Source organism: Acanthaster planci, linkage group LG13, assembly GCF_054643075.1.
Source record: "Acanthaster planci isolate LZ-2023a linkage group LG13, COTS_SCS, whole genome shotgun sequence".
Classification (NCBI taxonomy): Eukaryota; Metazoa; Echinodermata; class Asteroidea; order Valvatida; family Acanthasteridae; genus Acanthaster; species Acanthaster planci.
The window spans coordinates 12387396-12405736 of NC_141789.1; the positions used below are offsets into that span (position 1 = coordinate 12387396).

The window sequence follows — 18341 nt, forward strand, 5'->3', positions numbered from 1 at the left end:
GCTACGCCATTCCCAGCGCCCAACCACCAATTAGATTTTTTAAAATGAATCAATAGATTTTTTTCACTTTTGTTCCACACTCTAGGCAGTATGAAACCTGACTCAAAATTATCAAGCTCCATTCACCAGCGCAATTTTTACGATTGTTAAATATATATTTAGTACACCCATTGAGCAACAGGGGGATTAGCTCAAGTGGTAGAGCGCTCGCTTAGCATGCGAGAGGCACCGGGATCGATACCCGGATTCTCCAAGGAAACGTTTTTCGCCTTTTTTTAAATGAAAATATGATTTTGCAGTGTTTTGCACTTTGAGTTTGATCATTGCTCCTCACACATAATTGGATCTATTTTTCTTCCCTTGGGATTGCTACTTATTACGTAAACACGATCACGCAATAAAAAAAAAGCTCATTATTTTGTCTCTAGCAGTTCCTCTAAAATGGAATCCCACTTCTATCTGGGACCTGTTGTTATATAATTTTGCCGTGCACGAAGGGGTGTTCCATTATGTGCTATCGCCCGCGTCGCATTTTTGGATTTCGCGTGGCATTTTTGGATCCGACATTTGGATGGGAGTAAGAATTCCCTCTGTGTGCTGTGGAAGGCCAGGCATGACTTTGTCGTGAGCCGCATGATACGATCTTGTAGAACCTCTTCCATATCTCTCGAAGAACATCCTTTAGGCTGTCGTAGGCGTTGTTAACTCCCTGGTGTGATGATTAAGCGTAATTATCTGTGCATGGAAGATGATGTTAAAAAACTTCAGTTGTCTGGGAACCACCGATGCATTTTCAGTGGTACAGAAAAAGGAAAAAGAAATTAGTATACAGGGTGTCCACGTAAATTATACCGAAATAAACATTTCTGTAACGGCAAAGCTACTTCAAATATGAGGAAGGGAAATATGTATCTCTGGAGAGGCAGAATGCCCTCTTTGCTTGTGGTGTTACACAGATGAGTGAACAAACTCAGTAGACCGACGTTACTGATCGAAATCGGCACTGTGACAAGTTTGATGATATTTTAAATTACAATGAACATGGGGCGTAGGCAATATTTGCTCTTATTGTAGGCCTACCTTCTCAACACATCATCCTACCTGCATTGCGTAACGTGCTTAGCCTACTGGACGCAGCAAAGCATGTTGCATGCTGTATGTAGGCAAGTTTGACTTCATCTGCAAACATGGGCCAGGCTAGCCTAAGTTGAGCAGAGGGCATTTGTTGTCCCGAAGTACCATGAAACAAAAAGGGTATGTTAAAAGGCTCAAAATGCATTCAGGATTCACTTCCGAACTGAGAATCGCCAACAGAACCGGGACTAAAACATGGCACAAGTCTCACAGGTCGACCCATGGGTGTCTATGAACGGAAAGGTCTCGATCAGGAAAAAAGGGAAAATGTCGAATTGGTAGGCGTAAGAGAAGCTAGTTGAAAGAATCCCAAAGATTAGCAGTAGGAGAATGGGTACACCTCATTCGACATTCAACACCATCACTAGAGTGAATTACACCTTCATCTATATCACATCCATGTTCAGCATCAACTCCTGCCAGCCGCTGACAGAAGAGCCATATTTTCACAGCGGTTTGTGGATAAATGTAACAGAGATTAAGAGTTTCTTCAATTCTTTATCTGTTCACTGGAGATGGGGCATGTTTTTGCATGAATAAATGATATAGGCCTACTCATCTATAAAAAGGAGCATAATGTGTATGCTGAACGTTAATCCACCTGCAGCTGCGTCCTTCTGAAACGTTGACGTTTCATTTACATATTATATTTTGGGGTTCATACCAGCAGTGTTTGAAGGCACTAAGGCTATTTCCGCCAATAACTCTGCTTTTATTCATGACCTTTATTGATCCGAATCACATTACGGAGTTAGGAAGAAGGTCCAGTTTTAGAGGAAGGAGGAAACAGGAGTAGCCGGAGAAAACCTGCGAGAGTGAGTATGGACTGGAAACCAAATGCACTTAAAGCCTGGGCCAAGCCGGGACCCCTCACACAATACTGTATAATACATTTTTTTCCCTAGGGGTTGCTACTCAAGTACACACGATCACATGAGTGAAACTATTTCACTCTTGCTTACGATTGTGTCACTTTTTGCACTTTGAGAGTTTGATAATCTCTCCTTACACAGCCTTGTACTTTTCCTCTGGCCTTAACTAAACACGAACAGATATTAACCTCGACGGGCGAGCGGGTTAGCATATTATCAGCATATTACTAACTCTTCAATATATTTATAAAGAATTTCAATTTCAAATTTCAATTTATTTATAAAGAACAAATCAGGAGAACCACTTCTGGTATGAACCTAAATATACGAAGGAATAAAATGTAAATGAAACGTCACCGCATCTTCACCCATCAGCTCCCTACTAGTACTTAAAATCGGGTTCACCATTTGAACGATTACACAATTTTGCTATAGATTTTCTCCCCAGCAGTTCCACTAAGAAGTCCCATTAATATAATAATCAGCATAAAATTCATATCATAAAATACCTAATGTATGTAGTATATCTCGTTTGCACCACTTGTAAGCACGGGGAATTATCTCATCGGGTAGAGCGCTCGCTTAGCGTGCGAGAGGTACCAGGATCGAAACCTGGATTCTCCATCATTTATTTTCTTTTTACAGTTTACTACAAGTCTGAAACTTTTCTTACAGTTTCAGAGTTCGATGATTGCTCCTCACAAAGTATTTTTTTCTACATTCTTGTATTTTTCCTTGGGCCTTAAGTAAAAACAATCACACTATAGTCCTCGACGGGGGAGCGGGTTAGCATGTTAGCGTAGCGGTTGGCATTTGCACCAATAAGGCTTGGGTTCGAGTACCGGCTTGGCCCATTCTGAAAGGGCATTTGGTTCACAGTCCATATACTCGCTCTCGCAGGTTTTCTTCTCCGTGTATTCCGGTTTCCTCCTGCCTCTAAAACCGGACCTTCTTTATAACTGCGTAATATAACGCCAGTTAATAAAGGTTATGGATACAAGCATGGTGATTGTCGCAAAAAGACTTGTGAGTGGATGAAAGCGACATTAAAACAACAACAGGAATAATCTTCGAGTTTGTGGCCCCTAAGAGTTCCTCTAAAAAACTGCCAGCAATTGAATTCCACTGGAAAAAGACCGATTAGTATATTATTGACTCTTAAATATCATAGAGATTTATAAAGAACAAATCAGGAAAACCACTTCTGGTATGAACCTAAAAATACGAAGGAATAATATGTAAAGGTAACGTCACCGCAGCTTCACCCATCAGCTTCCTACTAGTACTTAAAATCGGGTTCACCATTTGAACGATTACACAATTTTGCTATAGATTTTCTCCCCAGCAGCTCCACTAAGAAATTCCATTAATATAATAATCAGCATAAAATTCATATCATAAAATACCTAATGTACGTAGTATATCTCGTTTGCACCACTTGTAAGCACGGGGAATTAGCTCATCGGGTAGAGCGCTCGCTTAGCATGCGAGAGGTACCAGGATCGAAACCTGGATTCTCCATCATTTATTTTCTTTTTACAGTTTACTACAAGTCTGAAACTTTTCTTACAGTTTCAGAGTTCGATGATTGCTCCTCACAAAGTATTTTTTTCTGCATTCTTGTATTTTTCCTTGGGCCTTAAGTAAATACAATCACACTATAGTCCTCGACGGGGGAGCGGGTTAGCATGTTAGCGTGTTAGCGTAGCGGTTGGCATTTGCACCAATAAGGCCTGGGTTCGAGTACCAGATTGGCCCATTCTGAAAGGGCATTTGGTTCACAGTCCATACTCGCTCTCGCAGGTTTTCTTCTCCGTGTATTCCGGTTTCCTCCTGCCTCTAAAACCGGACCTTCTTTATAACTGCGTAATGTAACGCCAATTAATAAAGGTTATGAATAAAAAGCACGCTGATTGTCGCAAAAGGACTTGTGAGTGGCTGAAAGCGACATTAAAACAACAACAGGAATAATCTTCGAGTTTGTGGCCCCTTAGAGTTCCTCTAAAAAACTGCCAGCAATTGAATTCCACTGGGAAAAGACCGATTAGTATATTATCAGCATATTATTGACTCTTCAATATCAAAGAGATTTATTTATAAAGAACAAATCAGGAAAACCACTTCTGGTATGAACCTAAAAATACGAAGGAATAATATGTAAATGAAACGTCACCGCAGCTTCACCCATCAGCTTCCTACTAGTACTTAAGATCGGGTTCACCATTTGAACGATTACACAATTTTGCTATAGATTTTCTCCCCAGCAGCTCCACTAAGGAATTCCATTAATATAATAATCAGCATAAAATTCATATCATAAAATACCTAATATACGTAGTATATCTCGTTTGCACCACTTGTAAGCACGGGGAATTAGCTCATCGGGTAGAGCGCTCGCTTAGCATGCGAGAGGTACCAGGATCGAAGCCTGGATTCTCCATCATTTATTTTCTTTTTACAGTTTACTACAAGTCTGAAACTTTTCTTACAGTTTCAGAGTTCGACGATTGCTCCTCACAAAGTATTTTTTCCTACATTCTTGTATTTTTCCTTGGGCCTTAAGTAAATACAATCACACTATAGTCCTCGACGGGGGAGCGGGTTACCATGTTAGCGTGTTAGCGTAGCGGTTGGCATTTGCACCAATAAGGCCTGGGTTCGAGTACCAGATTGGCCCATTCTGAAAGGGCATTTGGTTCACAGTCCATACTCACTCTCGCAGGTTTTCTTCTCCGTGTATTCCGGTTTCCTCCTGCCTCTAAAACCGGACCTTCTTTATAACTGCGTAATGCAACGCCAATTAATAAAGGTTATGAATAAAAAGCACGCTGATTGTCGCAAAAAGACTTGTGAGTGGCTGAAAGCGACATTAAAACAACAACAGGAATAATCTTCGAGTTTGTGGCCCCTAAGAGTTCCTCTAAAAAACTGCTAGCAATTGAATTCCACTGGAAAAAGACCGATTAGTATATTATTGACTCTTCAATATTATAGAGATTTATTTATAAAGAACAAATCAGGAAAACCACTTCTGGTATGAACCTAAAAATACGAAGGAATAATATGTAAAGGTAACGTCATCGCAGCTTCACACATCAGCTTCCTACTAGTACTTAAAATCGGGTTCACCATTTGAACGATTACACAATTTTGCTATAGATTTTCTCCCCAGCAGCTCCACTAAGAAATTCCATTAATATAATAATCAGCATAAAATTCATATCATAAAATACCTAATGTACGTAGTATATCTCGTTTGCACCACTTGTAAGCACGGGGAATTAGCTCATCGGGTAGAGCGCTCGCTTAGCGTGCGAGAGGTACCAGGATCGAAACCTGGATTCTCCATCATTTATTTTCTTTTTACAGTTTACTACAAGTCTGAAACTTTTCTTACAGTTTCAGAGTTCGATGATTGCTCCTCACAAAGTATTTTTTTCTACATTCTTGTAATTTTTCCTTGGGCCTTAAGTAAATACAATCACACTATAGTCCTCGACGGGGGAGCGGGTTAGCATGTTAGCGTGTTAGCGTAGCGGTTGGCATTTGCACCAATAAGGCCTGGGTTCGAGTACCAGATTGGCCCATTCTGAAAAGGCATTTGGTTCACAGTCCATACTCGCTCTCGCAGGTTTTCTTCTCCGTGTATTCCGGTTTCCCCCTGCCTCTAAAACCGGACCTTCTTTATAACTGCGTAATGTAACGCCAATTAATAAAAGTTATGAATAAAAAGCACGGTGATTGTCGCAAAAAGACTTGTGAGTGGCTGAAAGCGACATTAAAACAACAACAGGAATAATCTTCGAGTTTGTGGCCCCTAAGAGTTCCTCTAAAAAACTGCCAGCAATTGAATTCCACTGGGAAAAGACCGATTAGTATATATCAGCATATTATTGCCTCTTAAATATCAAAGAGATTTATTTATAAGGAACAAATCAGGAAAACCATTTCTGGTATGAACCTAAAAATACAAAGGAATAATATGTAAATGAAACTTCATCGCAGCTTCACCCATCAGCTTCCTACTAGTACTTAAAATCGGGTTCACCATTTGAACGATTACACAATTTTGCTATAGATTTTCTCCCCAGCAGCTCCACTTAGAAATTCCATTAATATAATAATCAGCATAAAATTCATATCTTAAAATACCTAATGTACGTAGTATATCTCGTTTGCACCACTTGTAAGCACGGGGAATTAGCTCATCGGGTAGAGCGCTCGCTTAGCATGCGAGAGGTACCAGGATCGAAACCTGGATTCTCCATCATTTATTTTCTTTTTACAGTTTACTACAAGTCTGAAACTTTTCTTACAGTTTCAGAGTTCGATGATTGCTCCTCACAAAGTATTTTTTCTACATTCTTGTAATTTTTCCTTGGGCCTTAAGTAAATTTAATCACACTATAGTCCTCGACGGGGGAGCGGGTTAGCGTGTTAGCGTGTTAGCGTGTTAGCGTGTTAGCGTGTTAGCGTAGCGGTTGGCATTTCCACCAATAAGGCGTGGGTTCGAGTACCGGCTTGGCCCATTCTTAAAGGGCATTTGGTTCACAGTCCATACTCGCTCTCGCAGGTTTTCTTCTCCGTGTATTCCGGTTTCCTCCTGCCTCTAAAACTGGACCTTCTTTATAACTGCGTAATGTAACGCCGATTAATAAAGGTTATGAATAACAGCATAGTTATTGTCGCAAACAGACTTGTGAGTGGCTGAAAGCGACATTAAAACAACAACAGGAATAATCTTCGAGTTTGTGGCCCCTTAGAGTTCCTCTAAAAAACTGCCAGCAATTGAATTCCACTGGAAAAAGACCGATTAGTATATTATTGACTCTTCAATATCATAGAGATTTATTTATAAAGAACAAATCAGGAAAACCACTTCTGGTATGAACCTAAAAATACGAAGGAATAATATGTAAATGAAACGTCACCGCAGCTTCACCCATCAGCTTCCTACTAGTACTTAAAATCGGGTTCACCATTTGAACGATTACACAATTTTGCTATAGATTTTCTCCCCAGCAGCTCCACTAAGAAATTCCATTAATATAATAATCAGCATAAAATTCATATCATAAAATACCTAATGTACGTAGTATATATCGTTTGCACCACTTACAAGCACGGGGAATTAGCTCACCCGGTAGAGCGCTCGCTTAGCATGCGAGAGGTACCAGGATCGAAACCTGGATTCTCCATCATTTATTTTCTTTTTACAGTTTACTACGAGTCTGAAACTTTTCTTACAGTTTCAGAGTTCGAAGCTTGCTCCTCACAAAGTATTTTTTTCTGCATTCTTGTATTTTTCCTTGGGCCTTAAGTAAATACAATCACACTATAGTCATCGACGGGGGAGCGGGTTAGCATGTTAGCGTGTTAGCGTAGCGGTTGGCATTTGCACCAATAAGGCCTGGGTTCGAGTACCAGATTGGCCCATTCTGAAAGGGCATTTGGTTCACAGTCCATACTCGCTCTCGCAGGTTTTCTTCTCCGTATATTCCGGTTTCCTCCTGCCTCTAAAACCGGACCCTCTTTATAACTGCGTAATGTAACGCCAATTAATAAAGGTTATGAATAAAAAGCATGGTGATTGTCGCAAAAGGACTTGTGAGTGGCTGAAAGCGACATTAAAACAACAACAGGAATAATCTTCGAGTTTGTGGCCCCTTAGAGTTCCTCTAAAAAACTGCCAGCAATTGAATTCCACTGGGAAAAGACCGATTAGTATATTATCAGCATATTATTGACTCTTCAATATCAAAGAGATTTATTTATAAAGAACAAATCAGGAAAACCACTTCTGGTATGAACCTAAAAATACGAAGGAATAATATGTAAATGAAACGTCACCGCAGCTTCACCCATCAGCTTCCTACTAGTACTTAAAATCGGGTTCACCATTTGAACGATTACACAATTTTGCTATAGATTTTCTCCCCAGCAGCTCCACTAAGGAATTCCATTAATATAATAATCAGCATAAAATTCATATCATAAAATACCTAATGTACGTAGTATATCTCGTTTGCACCACTTGTAAGCACGGGGAATTAGCTCATCGGGTAGAGCGCTCGCTTAGCATGCGAGAGGTACCAGGATCGAAACCTGGATTCTCCATCATTTATTTTCTTTTTACAGTTTACTACAAGTCTGAAACTTTTCTTACAGTTTCAGAGTTCGACGATTGCTCCTCACAAAGTATTTTTTTCTACATTCTTGTACTTTTCCTTGGGCCTTAAGTAAATACAATCACACTATAGTCCTCGACGGGGGAGCGGGTTAGCATGTTAGCGTGTTAGCGTAGCGGTTGGCATTTGCACCAATAAGGCCTGGGTTCGAGTACCAGATTGGCCCATTCTGAAAGGGCATTTGGTTCACAGTCCATACTCGCTCTAGCAGGTTTTCTTCTCCGTGTATTCCGGTTTCCTCCTGCCTCTAAAACCGGACCTTCTTTATAACTGCGTAATGTAACGCCAATTAGTAAAGGTTATGAATAAAAAGCACGCTGATTGTCGCAAAAGGACTTGTGAGTGGCTGAAAGCGACATTAAAACAACAACAGGAATAATCTTCGAGTTTGTGGCCCCTTAGAGTTCCTCTAAAAAACTGCCAGCAATTGAATTCCACTGGGAAAAGACCGATTAGTATATTATCAGCATATTATTGACTCTTCAATATCAAAGAGATTTATTTATAAAGAACAAATCAGGAAAACCACTTCTGGTATGAACCTAAAAATACGAAGGAATAATATGTAAATGAAACGTCACCGCAGCTTCACCCATCAGCTTCCTACTAGTACTTAAAATCGGGTTCACCATTTGAACGATTACACAATTTTGCTATAGATTTTCTCCCCAGCAGCTCCACTAAGGAATTCCATTAATATAATAATCAGCATAAAATTCATATCATAAAATACCTAATATACGTAGTATATCTCGTTTGCACCACTTGTAAGCACGGGGAATTAGCTCATCGGGTAGAGCGCTCGCTTAGCATGCGAGAGGTACCAGGATCGAAGCCTGGATTCTCCATCATTTATTTTCTTTTTACAGTTTACTACAAGTCTGAAACTTTTCTTACAGTTTCAGAGTTCGACGATTGCTCCTCACAAAGTATTTTTTCCTACATTCTTGTATTTTTCCTTGGGCCTTAAGTAAATACAATCACACTATAGTCCTCGACGGGGGAGCGGGTTACCATGTTAGCGTGTTAGCGTAGCGGTTGGCATTTGCACCAATAAGGCCTGGGTTCGAGTACCAGATTGGCCCATTCTGAAAGGGCATTTGGTTCACAGTCCATACTCGCTCTCGCAGGTTTTCTTCTCCGTATATTCCGGTTTCCTCCTGCCTCTAAAACCGGACCTTCTTTATAACTGCGTAATGTAACGCCAATTAATAAAGGTTATGAATAAAAAGCACGCTGATTGTCGCAAAAAGACTTGTGAGTGGCTGAAAGCGACATTAAAACAACAACAGGAATAATCTTCGAGTTTGTGGCCCCTAAGAGTTCCTCTAAAAAACTGCCAGCAATTGAATTCCACTGGAAAAAGACCGATTAGTATATTATTGACTCTTCAATATTATAGAGATTTATTTATAAAGAACAAATCAGGAAAACCACTTCTGGTATGAACCTAAAAATACGAAGGAATAATATGTAAAGGTAACGTCATCGCAGCTTCACACATCAGCTTCCTACTAGTACTTAAAATCGGGTTCACCATTTGAACGATTACACAATTTTGCTACAGATTTTCTCCCCAGCAGCTCCACTTAGAAATTCCATTAATATAATAATCAGCATAAAATTCATATCATAGAATACCTAATGTACGTAGTATATCTCGTTTGCACCACTTGTAAGCACGGGGAATTAGCTCATCGGGTAGAGCGCTCGCTTAGCATGCGAGAGGTACCAGGATCGAAACCTGGATTCTCCATCATTTATTTTCTTTTTAAAGTTTACTACAAGTCTGAAACTTTTCTTACAGTTTCAAAGTTTGATGATTGCTCCTCACAAAGTATTTTTTCTACATTCTTGTAATTTTTCCTTGGGCCTTAAGTAAATACAATCACACTATAGTCCTCGACGGGGGAGCGGGTTAGCGTGTTAGCGGGTTAGCGTGTTAGCATGTTAGCGTAGCGGTTGGCATTTGCACCAATAAGGCCTGGGTTCGAGTACCAGATTGGCCCATTCTGAAAGGGCATTTGGTTCACAGTCCATACTCGCTCTCGCAGGTTTTCTTCTCCGTGTATTCCGGTTTCCTCCTGCCTCTAAAACCGGACCTTCTTTATAACTGCGTAATGTAACGCCGATTAATAAAGGTTATGAATAAAAAGCACGCTGATTGTCGCCAAAAGACTTGTGAGTGGCTGAAAGCGACATTAAAACAACAACAGGAATAATCTTCGAGTTTGTGGCCCCTTAGAGTTCCTCTAAAAAACTGCTAGCAATTGAATTCCACTGGAAAAAGACCGATTAGTATATTATTGACTCTTAAATATCATAGAGATTTATTTATAAAGAACAAATCAGGAAAACCACTTCTGGTATGAACCTAAATATACGAAGGAATAATATGTAAATGAAACGTCACCGCAGCTTCACCCATCAGCTTCCTACTAGTACTTAAAATCGGGTTCACCATTTGAACGATTACACAATTTTGCTATAGATTTTCTCCCCACAGCTCCACTAAGAAATTCCATTAATATAATAATCAGCATAAAATTCATATCATAAAATACCTTATGTACGTAGTATATCTCGTTTGCACCACTTACAAGCACGGGGAATTAGCTCATCGGGTAGAGCGCTCGCTTAGCATGCGAGAGGTACCAGGATCGAAACCTGGATTCTCCATCATTTATTTTCTTTTTACAGTTTACTACAAGTCTGAAACTTTTCTTACAGTTTCAGAGTTCGACGATTGCTCCTCACAAAGTATTTTTTTCTGCATTCTTGTATTTTTCCTTGGGCCTTAAGTAAATACAATCACACTACAGTCATCGACGGGGGAGCGGGTTAGCATGTTAGCGTGTTAGCGTAGCGGTTGGCATTTGCACCAATAAGGCCTGGGTTCGAGTACCAGATTGGCCCATTCTGAAAAGGCATTTGGTTCACAGTCCATACTCGCTCTCGCAGGTTTCTTCTCCGTGTATTCCGGTTTCCTCCTGCCTCTAAAACCGGACCTTCTTTATAACTGCGTAATGTAACGCCAATTAATAAAAGTTATGAATAAAAAGCACGGTGATTGTCGCAAAAAGACTTGTGAGTGGCTGAAAGCGACATTAAAACAACAACAGGAATAATCTTCGAGTTTGTGGCCCCTAAGAGTTCCTCTAAAAAACTGCCAGCAATTGAATTCCACTGGGAAAAGACCGATTAGTATATATCAGCATATTATTGCCTCTTAAATATCAAAGAGATTTATTTATAAGGAACAAATCAGGAAAACCATTTCTGGTATGAACCTAAAAATACGAAGGAATAATATGTAAATGAAACTTCATCGCAGCTTCACCCATCAGCTTCCTACTAGTACTTAAAATCGGGTTCACCATTTGAACGATTACACAATTTTGCTATAGATTTTCTCCCCAGCAGCTCCACTTAGAAATTCCATTAATATAATAATCAGCATAAAATTCATATCATAAAATACCTAATGTACGTAGTATATCTCGTTTGCACCACTTGTAAGCACGGGGAATTAGCTCATCGGGTAGAGCGCTCGCTTAGCATGCGAGAGGTACCAGGATCGAAACCTGGATTCTCCATCATTTATTTTCTTTTTACAGTTTACTACAAGTCTGAAACTTTTCTTACAGTTTCAGAGTTCGATGATTGCTCCTCACAAAGTATTTTTTCTACATTCTTGTAATTTTTCCTTGGGCCTTAAGTAAATACAATCACACTATAGTCCTCGACGGGGGAGCAGGTTAGCGTGTTAGCGGGTTAGCGTGTTAGCGTGTTAGCGTAGCGGTTGGCATTTGCACCAATAAGGCCTGGGTTCGAGTACCAGATTGGCCCATTCTGAAAGGGCATTTGGTTCACAGTCCATACTCGCTCTCGCAGGTTTTCTTCTCCGTGTATTCCGGTTTCCTCCTGCCTCTAAAACCGGACCTTCTTTATAACTGCGTAATGTAACGCCAATTAATAAAGGTTATGAATAAAAAGCACGCTGATTGTCGCCAAAAGACTTGTGAGTGGCTGAAAGCGACATTAAAACAACAACAGGAATAATCTTCGAGTTTGTGGCCCCTTAGAGTTCCTCTAAAAAACTGCCAGCAATTGAATTCCACTGGAAAAAGACCGATTAGTATATTATTGACTCTTAAATATCATAGAGATTTATTTATAAAGAACAAATCAGGAAAGCCACTTCTGGTATGAACCTAAATATACGAAGGAATAATATGTAAATGAAACTTCATCGCAGCTTCACCCATCAGCTTCCTACTAGTACTTAAAATCGGGTTCACCATTTGAACGATTACACAATTTTGCTATAGATTTTCTCCCCAGCAGCTCCACTTAGAAATTAAATTAATATAATAATCAGCATAAAATTCATATCATAAAATACCTAATGTACGTAGTATATCTCGTTTGCACCACTTGTAAGCACGGGGAATTAGCTCATCGGGTAGAGCACTCGCTTAGCATGCGAGAGGTACCAGGATCGAAACCTGGATTCTCCATCATTTATTTTCTTTTTACAGTTTACTACAAGTCTGAAACTTTTCTTACAGTTTCAGAGTTCGATGATTGCTCCTCACAAAGTATTTTTTCTACATTCTTGTAATTTTTCCTTGGGCCTTAAGTAAATACAATCACACTATAGTCCTCGACGGGGGAGCGGGTTAGCATGTTAGCGTAGCGGTTGGCATTTGCACCAATAAGGCCTGGGTTCGAGTACCAGATTGGCCCATTCTGAAAGGGCATTTGGTTCACAGTCCATACTCGCTCTCGCAGGTTTTCTTCTCCGTGTATTCCGGTTTCCTCCTGCCTCTAAAACCGGACCTTCTTTATAACTGCGTAATGTAACGCCAATTAATAAAGGTTATGAATAAAAAGCACGCTGATTGTCGCAAAAGGACTTGTGAGTGGCTGAAAGCGACATTAAAACAACAACAGGAATAATCTTCGAGTTTGTGGCCCCTTAGAGTTCCTCTAAAAAACTGCCAGCAATTGAATTCCACTGGGAAAAGACCGATTAGTATATTATCAGCATATTATTGACTCTTCAATATCAAAGAGATTTATTTATAAAGAACAAATCAGGAAAACCACCTCTGGTATGAACCTAAAAATACGAAGGAATAATATGTAAATGAAACGTCACCGCAGCTTCACCCATCAGCTTCCTACTAGTACTTAAAATCGGGTTCACCATTTGAACGATTACACAATTTTGCTATAGATTTTCTCCCCAGCAGCTCCACTAAGGAATTCCATTAATATAATAATCAGCATAAAATTCATATCATAAAATACCTAATGTACGTAGTATATCTCGTTTGCACCACTTGTAAGCACGGGGAATTAGCTCATCGGGTAGAGCGCTCGCTTAGCATGCGAGAGGTACCAGGATCGAAGCCTGGATTCTCCATCATTTCTTTTCTTTTTACAGTTTACTACAAGTCTGAAACTTTTCTTACAGTTTCAGAGTTCGACGATTGCTCCTCACAAAGTATTTTTTCCTACATTCTTGTATTTTTCCTTGGGCCTTAAGTAAATACAATCACACTATAGTCCTCGACGGGGGAGCGGGTTAGCATGTTAGCATGTTAGCGTAGCGGTTGGCATTTGCACCAATAAGGCCTGGGTTCGAGTACCAGATTGGCCCATTCTGAAAGGGCATTTGGTTCACAGTCCATACTCGCTCTCGCCGGGTTTTCTTCTCCGTATATTCCGGTTTCCTCCTGCCTCTAAAACCGGACCTTCTTTATAACTGCGTAATGTAACGCCAATTAATAAAGGTTATGAATAAAAAGCACGCTGATTGTCGCAAAAGGACTTGTGAGTGGCTGAAAGCGACATTAAAACAACAACAGGAATAATCTTCGAGTTTGTGGCCCCTTAGAGTTCCTCTAAAAAACTGCCAGCAATTGAATTCCACTGGGAAAAGACCGATTAGTATATTATTGACTCTTCAATATCATAGAGATTTATTTATAAAGAACAAATCAGGAAAACCACTTCTGGTATGAACCTAAATATACGAAGGAATAATATGTAAATGAAACGTCACCGCAGCTTCACCCATCAGCTTCCTACTAGTACTTAAAATCGGGTTCACCATTTGAACGATTACACAATTTTGCTATTGATTTTCTCCCCAGCAGCTCCACTAAGAAATTCCATTAATATAATAATCGGCATAAAATTCATATCTTAAAATACCTAATGTACGTAGTATATCTCGGTTGCACCACTTGTAATCACGGGGAATTAGCTCATCGGGTAGAGCGCTCGCTTAGCATGCGAGAGGTACCAGGATCGAAACCTGGATTCTCCATCATTTATTTTCTTTTTACAGTTTACTACAAGTCTGAAACTTTTCTTACAGTTTCAGAGTTCGACGATTGCTCCTCACAAAGTATTTTTTTCTACATTCTTGTATTTTTCCTGGGGCCTTAAGTAAATACAATCACACTATAGTCCTCGACGGGGGAGTGGGTTAGCATGTTAGCGTAGCGGTTGGCATTTGCACCAATAAGGCCTGGGTTCGAGTACCAGATTGGCCCATTCTGAAAGGGCATTTGGTTCACAGTCCATACTCGCTCTCGCAGGTTTTCTTCTCCGTATATTCCGGTTTCCTCCTGCCTCTAAAACCGGACCTTCTTTATAACTGCGTAATGTAACGCCAATTAATAAAGGTTATGAATAAAAAGCATGGTGATTGCCGCAAAAGGACTTGTGAGTGGCTGAAAGCGACATTAAAACAACAACAGGAATAATCTTCGAGTTTGTGGCCCCTTAGAGTTCCTCTAAAAAACTGCCAGCAATTGAATTCCACTGGGAAAAGACCGATTAGTATATTATCAGCATATTATTGACTCTTCAATATCAAAGAAATTTATTTATAAAGAACAAATCAGGAAAACCACTTCTGGTATGAACCTAAAAATACGAAGGAATAATATGTAAATGAAACGTCACCGCAGCTTCACCCATCAGCTTCCTACTAGTACTTAAAATCGGGTTCACCATTTGAACGATTACACAATTTTGCTATAGATTTTCTCCCCAGCAGCTCCAGTAAGGAATTCCATTAATATAATAATCAGCATAAAATTCATATCATAAAATACCTAATGTACGTAGTATATCTCGTTTGCACCACTTGTAAGCACGGGGAATTAGCTCATCGGGTAGAGCGCTCGCTTAGCATGCGAGAGGTACCAGGATCGAAACCTGGATTTTCCATCATTTATTTTCTTTTTACAGTTTACTACAAGTCTGAAGCTTTTCTTACAGTTTCAGAGTTCGACGATTGCTCCTCACAAAGTATTTTTTCCTACATTCTTGTATTTTTCCTTGGGCCTTAAGTAAATACAATCACACTATAGTCCTCGACGGGGGAGCGGGTTAGCATGTTAGCGTGTTAGCGTAGCGGTTGGCATTTGCACCAATAAGGCCTGGGTTCGAGTACCAGATTGGCCCATTCTGAAAGGGCATTTGGTTCACAGTCCATACTCGCTCTCGCAGGTTTTCTTCTCCGTGTATTCCGGTTTCCTCCTGCCTCTAAAACCGGACCTTCTGTATAACTGCGTAATGTAACGCCAATTAATAAAGGTTATGAATAAAAAGCACGGTGATTGTCGCAAAAAGACTTGTGAGTGGCTGAAAGCGACATTAAAACAACAATAGGAATAATCTTCGAGTTTGTGGCCCCTAAGAGTTCCTCTAAAAAACTGCCAGCAATTGAATTCCACTGGAAAAAGACCGATTAGTATATTATTGACTCTTAAATATCATAGAGATTTATTTATAAAGAACAAATCAGGAAAACCACTTCTGGTATGAACCTAAAAATACGAAGGAATAATATGTAAATGAAACGTCACCGCAGCTTCACCCATCAGCTTCCTACTAGTACTTAAAATCGGGTTCACCATTTGAACGATTACACAATTTTGCTATAGATTTTCTCCCCAGCAGCTCCACTAAGAAATTCCATCAACATAATAATCGGCATAAAATTCATATCTTAAAATACCTAATGTACGTAGTATATCTTGGTTGCACCACTTGTAATCACGGGGAATTAGCTCATCGGGTAGAGCGCTCGCTTAGCATGCGAGAGGTACCAGGATCGAAACCTGGATTCTCCATCATTTATTTTCTTTTTACAGTTTACTACAAGTCTGAAACTTTTCTTACAGTTTCAGAGTTCGACGATTGCTCCTCAAAAAGTATTTTTTTCTACATTCTTGTAATTTTTCCTTGGGCCTTAAGTAAATACAATCACACTATAGTCCTCGACGGGGGAGCGGGTTAGCATGTTAGCGTAGCGGTTGGCATTTGCACCAATAAGGCCTGGGTTCGAGTACCAGATTGGCCCATTCTGAAAGGGCATTTGGTTCACAGTCCATACTCGCTCTCGCAGGTTTTCTTCTCCGTATATTCCGGTTTCCTCCTGCCTCTAAAACCGGACCTTCTTTATAACTGCGTAATGTAACGCCAATTAATAAAGGTTATGAATAAAAAGCATGGTGATTGTCGCAAAAGGACTTGTGAGTGGCTGAAAGCGACATTAAAACAACAACAGGAATAATCTTCGAGTTTGTGGCCCCTTAGAGTTCCTCTAAAAAACTGCCAGCAATTGAATTCCACTGGGAAAAGACCGATTAGTATATTATCAGCATATTATTGACTCTTCAATATCAAAGAGATTTATTTATAAAGAACAAATCAGGAAAACCACTTCTGGTATGAACCTAAAAATACGAAGGAATAATATGTAAATGAAACGTCACCGCAGCTTCACCCATCTGCTTCCTACTAGTACTTAAAATCGGGTTCACCATTTGAACGATTACACAATTTTGCTATAGATTTTCTCCCCAGCAACTCCACTAAGGAATTCCATTAATATAATAATCAGCATAAAATTCATATCATAAAATACCTAATGTACGTAGTATATCTCGTTTGCACCACTTGTAAGCACGGGGAATTAGCTCATCGGGTAGAGCGCTCGCTTAGCATGCGAGAGGTACCAGGATCGAAACCTGGATTCTCCATCATTTATTTTCTTTTTACAGTTTACTACAAGTCTGAAACTTTTCTTACAGTTTCAGAGTTCGATGATTGCTCCTCACAAAGTATTTTTTTCTGCCATCTTGTATTTTTCCTTGGGCCTTAAGTAAATACAATCACACTATAGTCCTCGACGGGGGAGCGGGTTAGCATGTTAGCGTAGCGGTTGGCATTTGCACCAATAAGGCCTGGGTTCGAGTACCAGATTGGCCCATTCTGAAAGGGCATTTGGTTCACAGTCCATACTCGCTCTCGCAGGTTTTCTTCTCCGTGTATTCCGGTTTCCTCCTGCCTCTAAAACTGGACCTTCTTTATAACTGCGTAATGTAACGCCAATTAATAAAGGTTATGAATAAAAAGCACGGTGATTGTCGCAAAAAGACTTGTGAGTGGCTGAAAGCGACATTAAAACAACAACAGGAATAATCTTCGAGTTTGTGGCCCCTAAGAGTTCCTCTAAAAAACTGCCAGCAATTGAATTCCACTGGAAAAAGACCGATTAGTATATTATTGACTCTTCAATATCATAGAGATTTATTTATAAAGAACAAATCAGGAAAACCACTTCTGGTATGAACCTAAAAATACGAAGGAATAATATGTAAATGAAACGTCACCGCAGCTTCACCCATCAGCTTCCTACTAGTACTTAAAATCGGGTTCACCATTTGAACGATTACACAATTTTGCTATAGATTTTCTCCCCAGCAGCTCCACTAAGAAATTCCATTAATATAATAATCAGCATAAAATTCATATCATAAAATACCTAATGTACGTAGTATATCTCGTTTGCACCACTTGTAAGCACGGGGAATTAGCTCATCGGGTAGAGCGCTCGCTTAGCATGCGAGAGGTACCAGGATCGAAACCTGGATTCTCCATCATTTATTTTCTTTTTACAGTTTACTACAAGTCTGAAACTTTTTCTTACAGTTTCAGAGTTCGATGATTGCTCCTCACACAGTATTGTACTCTGCATTCTTGTACTAAGCGTTCGCTTTTCATGCAAGAGTTATAGGCTAGTGCTTGTTTACTAAACACTTTGTGACTAAGGCTG

At 39.8% G+C, this 18341-nt stretch overlaps 2 non-coding genes across 2 annotated transcripts; both read left to right on the forward strand.

Moving 5' to 3' along the window:
- The first annotated feature begins 180 nt into the window (after nt 1-180).
- On the forward strand, nt 181-253 carry Trnaa-agc (transfer RNA alanine (anticodon AGC)). Its single transcript has one exon. It is a non-coding gene; the product is annotated as a tRNA-Ala (tRNA).
- A 6878-nt stretch (nt 254-7131) lies between these two features.
- Trnaa-agc (transfer RNA alanine (anticodon AGC)) lies at nt 7132-7204 on the forward strand. The gene has a single exon. It is a non-coding gene; the product is annotated as a tRNA-Ala (tRNA).
- The last annotated feature ends 11137 nt before the right edge of the window (nt 7205-18341 follow it).